The 5422-nt window shown below is 29.0% G+C and overlaps 1 long non-coding RNA gene across 1 annotated transcript; it reads right to left on the bottom strand.

The window, feature by feature from the left end:
- Positions 1 to 2367: 2367 nt before the first annotated feature.
- On the bottom strand, positions 2368 to 4362 carry LOC114306097 (uncharacterized). Its single transcript, XR_003644557.2, has 2 exons — positions 4129 to 4362; positions 2368 to 2798 (listed from the first exon to the last, which is right to left on the bottom strand). It is a non-coding gene; the product is annotated as an uncharacterized LOC114306097 (long non-coding RNA).
- Positions 4363 to 5422: the final 1060 nt, after the last annotated feature.

Here is a 5422-nt window from a genome sequence, read left to right on the forward strand (position 1 = left end):
AGAGAAGGTGAGAAAGAATAAAAAAATGATTAAGGTAGCCGAAAAAGAATCCGTTTCATTGCTTGATGAAGCCAGTGATAGAAAAAAAAATGATTAAAGTTTTGTTTTTAAATTAAAAAAAAAACTAATCAGATCCAATCGGATATCTTTGAATCCAACCCGTTAATAATAGGATCAAATGGATTCGGGTTTAATTGAATTATTGGATTGGATTTTTTAATGGATTCAATTATTTGAGTTGTTAATAATCAGATGAAACGGATTCAAGTTTAATTGGATAATTAGATTATTTCTTTAACGGATTGAATGATTTGAGTTTCGATCGGGTCAAATTGAGGTCGATGTCTAAGGTCTTAAAGAAAACAAAAATGTTATCAAATGAATTATTAAATATTTTACATAATATTTAAATAAGTGTGAGACTCACACCACGTGACACTCACATGGGTTCTACACTCATATGAGTATTGCGTAAAATATTTAATAATTCATTTAAGGTCCCTAATATTGCTCCAAAGAAAATAAAATTTGGATATGGATAAATTACACATTTAACTTTTATAGTTTGATTAGTATTTTCTTTTGGTCCTATTGTCTGAAATTAAACAATTATGTTCTCATATTTTAAGTTTAGTTTTAATTTTGTCTTTTCGTTTAAGTCAGAGGTCAAAATTAACAATTTTGAAACACTTGTCAATCTCTTAAGGAGTACACATAAAAAAATTTAACAAAATCTAGACAAATGGACTAAACTGAAACTGGACTTAAAATGTAAGGATCCAACCATTCAAATTGAAATAATAAGAACCATAGTAAAATTTGTGTCAAAGTTTTGGAGAAAAAAGTGCAATTTACCTTTTGGATATTTATCTTATCCTAAAAGAAAATTATTAGATTGGGAGTATCATGTGATATTGGCTGCATAGTATATTCGGCCAATGAAAAATTACAATACCATCCTTTATAAGTAGCAACTTGTGCTATGCACAGGATTTTATAATTCAAAGTGAGTTATTATAATCATTTTGTGGTGACAGTAAACTTTATATTTATTTTATATGGTGTAAAAATATATATCAATCCATAATTTATGAAATTAAGGCACAGCTAATACAAATAATTTATGAAATTAGGATAAATTACAAATGTATCCTTGAGGTTTGATTAAAATATGAATCGCCCCCTATGGTTTTGGAAATTACATTCCACCCCTTGAGGTTTTTAATTTCATAACAAATTGTCCATTTTATTAATAAATCATCAAATCAATTAACAGTATTTCATGATGTTAGAAATATATTTTAATTAATAATTTTAGTAATTTTATTATTGTATAGGAAAGCAATTATGAATTTTATTTTTTTAGTTAATTCTTTTAAATAAAAAATTATAATAAGGGAATATTTGTAAATTTTCAAATCACATTGGGCAATTTGTATTTTAAGCAAATTTTAGGGGGTGTATCTATAATTTACCCATGAAAAATTGTAACGCCCCAAAAATATATACATTCAATAAATCCAATTTAACTCATAACTTGATCTAATTCTCAATTATTCCACCATTGAAATGAGAGAGCGAATAATAAATACAACATTCATTAATGTATGGACCAAAAACCCCCTTATTTTCTATTCATGACTTTCTAGTAAGATTCATAAAACAAATTACATGCATTCATACATTAACTATTTCTAAAATATGAATCTAAGGCATGTGATGATAGAAATTTAAAACAAGCTAAGTACCAAATAATGCCCTTAGGGCTGCAAACGAACCAAGCTGTTTATGAACAAGCTTGAGTTCAGCTCGTTAAGGCTCATTCAAACTCGGCTCAATTAATAAATGAGTCGAGCTCGAGCTTAAATTTCAAGCTCGATTAATAAATGAGCCGAGCCGAGCTCGAGCTTAAATTTCAAGTTCGATTAATAAATGAGCCGAGCTCGAGTTTACTATTGCTCGACTCAAATAGGCTCAGGAGCTTAAAATATAAATATTAATTTATTAATTTATATTTTTATATTTTAAATATATATTATATATTATATATATATATATATATTATATTATAATAAAATATTTATATATTATATTATATTTATTAAATTAAAATACTTTAACAGTTAAAATATTTTAACTTGTCCATCATCATTATTGATGGTTATTATTTTAATATAAAAAATATTCAAATGTTTGCCATTGCTTTTCTTTACTTTCGTTGACTGCCAACAACTCATGACTTTATAAGCATTTGGACAGAAGAGTTTTTCCTTTCCCAGCAATGTGGGACTCAAAGAATGGACGGAAATGTTGTGTCAAACGACGTCGTTTGGTGTCTTTGTTTGGAGTCCCACATCGATTGCAAAATACATTTTAAATTGGACAAAATTCTATATAAATGCAAGTGCAGAGGGTTAGTTTGTGGCTTCCATGGATCTCTTTTGGCTTAACGAGCCATTACGAGCCGAGCTCAAGTTATACAAATTTTAGACGAGCCGAGCTCGAGCGGAGATATTGTAGCTCGTTTCGAGCTCGAGCCGAACTCAAACACCTTATAAATAAGTTAGTCGAGTTGAGTTTGAATATTGTAAAACTCGGCTCGGCTCGATTGCAGCCCTAAATGCCATATTGGCTACAAGTTCCAAGGCTTTGTCCGATTACAACAAAGTGGTTTTCAAACTCATACATAAACAGCCCTTGACTTGCAAAGAAAAAAAAAAACAAAACCAATAAATAATTGAGCCTTGTGCTCCAAAAGATCCTCCACGCCTTTACTTTGGCGGAGGCACACCAATCACCTGAAAAATGGTTTCCACTAAGGGATGAGCATAAAACCCAGCAAAGATAATTTAAATAAAGTGCATGCAGTTTAACAATATTATGAGGTGCAATGCATATGAGATGCCAATGCCAAAAGTCATAGGTTTTCTCATTTTGAAACTCTCATGCCATGCACTTGTTCAAAAGCATAACCGATTCAATTATCCATTTCATAGAACAAGGGGCGGTAAATACGACACTAGTAATCCCTAGGTTGGTATCTGCAAGTAGGCATAACTAACACTGCTAAAACCCCACTTTACCGGTGACTAACCGAAAGGGAAGTGGTACCTCCTCCGCGCGTGTTTTCGGTCTTTCACCCTGGACATTCAGGCCAACTTAAACAATACCAATCTACACCTCTTATCCAGACTTACCAAATGTATTTACCTCATAACTCAACACATTTCAAATATTCCCAATGAATCAATTTGAAACAAAACCAATTTCTCAAATCTAATGCAAGAATTAAATCATGAGATTATGCAATGTTTAATGCCATGCATAGATTTACAAATATTTCAATTTACCTATTACACGTGCAATTTCTACAACAATCAATATAACCCTCCACCGGTTGCCAAAACAATTGTCTCTATACAAAATATAAATTAAAAAAAAAAACAAATATAACTCTTAATCTTATATTTTCAATAATTTCAACATAGGAGTAACAATCACATGCTCAATCTCCTCTTTCCCAACTCAATCAAAATCATAATATTCTTTCAAGAATTTCATCAATTTTCTGTTTTTATTCAAACTCAAGAATTTACCAAAAATTTTCCTAATGCCAAAAACAACATGTTTCTTTCGACTTTTCTTAATGCTTCAACATAATAAATATTTTCATCTTTGTCAAAGTTTAATATTTTTAAATTAAACAATTTTCAAAAGAAATGTCAATGGTTTTTCAATATTCCCAACAACATTCTCATCAATCTCATCCCTTCAAACATCCACTTTAAATTCTCATTTGTTCAAATATACACATGTTTTTAACTCTTGCAAGCTTTCCACAAACTTATCCCAAAAATCTAAATCTTAACATTTTAAATTTCTAAGGTTTTATCAAAATTTGGGGATTTCTCAAATAAAATAAAATAAAACAAATACATTCCTCAACATCCACGAGTCATACAAAAATCACACTCAACTAACAAGAGATTTTCAAAAAAATATTGAGTACTCCCCCTTTTTATACATTTAATATACCATTAATAAAACCCTAATCTTTTTAATTATCACACTATCAAAATAACACATAATAAAGTTAAAACACATCCACAATGTTTAAAAAATCCCTACCTCAATAGCTAGAAGGAGGAAGAAGCAAAAACCCCAATTTTTTGACGTTGTCGGATTTCAATCTCCATCGATCAAAATTTTGTTCTTGCCAAACTCTTCATTTTGGCCTCAAGAACTAGGGTCCAAAACCTAATGAATTTTGGTGGATCGAAAAGGTTGTGCGATAAACCTAAAAGATATTTGAGAGAGCAAGAGAGAGAGAGAGATAGAGAGAAGCTCTCTGTTTTGAGCTCCTAAAACAGAGAGAAGGGAAGTAAAAGGAAAAAAAAAAAAAGTGAAGGGGGAGGGGGCGGCCCACGTGCTGCCTCTCTTGATGAATGTTTTTTTTTTTTTTTCAAACATCTAACTATATATATATATATATATATATAAATATATCAATTAAAAAATATATTTCAACATCATTATAATATTTTGTAATATAAATGACAACAATGATATATTATTTTATCACCACAAAATATATTTCGTTTGATGACACACACCATAAATATTTGTAACTCCCTCAAGATTATAAAATAAATAATAATAACAATAACAACCATAATATATGGTTACAAAGGAGTCATGATTCAATCAATTGGGTCCAAAATAAATGAGTTTAATAATTTGAAATAAATCTCCAACTGGGATTAAAGTATAAATAAATTTTAAAATACTTAAGGTGGTCCCCACCATTCACATAATTGAATACGAACCAAATGATGAAGTATGAGCTAATCAAATAAGTCTCAAAAATTAAATTTATATCTCATTTATTACTCAAGACCTAAAAATTACAATAATTAAAACTAAAAATTTGCCAAGCGGGCATTACGAAATCAAAATCAAGAAGTGATATAATTTATTTTCACTAATTTAAATAGAGTGGTCCACGACACGACAACTATAATAATAATAACTAAACAATCAAACGATTTGGAAATTCATGCTAATCCAATTTCAATCAATACCCGAACCCATGAACATATTAAATATATATATATATATATATATATTTTACTAAACAGATATTGAAAGGAATAATAAATAAATAAAAATTCAATTTGATTCAACTCGTTACAAAAATTAATTACAATAAAAAATATAAGTGAAAGAATATTATATTCTAAGAAAAGAATTTTAGAAATCAAACAAAAATACCAAACCCATTTGAGCCATCTATATAAAATAAAAACAAAACTAAAAATCACGCACATTTTGAACTTGAGACGCCTTGTGAAATCTGTTGGAACAATCTTATGTGTACAAAATAAAATTGAAACAAATAAAATAATTTACTAACATAAAGTTC

Source organism: Camellia sinensis, chromosome 15 (genome assembly GCF_055761805.1).
Source record: "Camellia sinensis isolate YWXY chromosome 15, ASM5576180v1, whole genome shotgun sequence".
Taxonomy (NCBI): domain Eukaryota; kingdom Viridiplantae; phylum Streptophyta; class Magnoliopsida; order Ericales; family Theaceae; genus Camellia; species Camellia sinensis.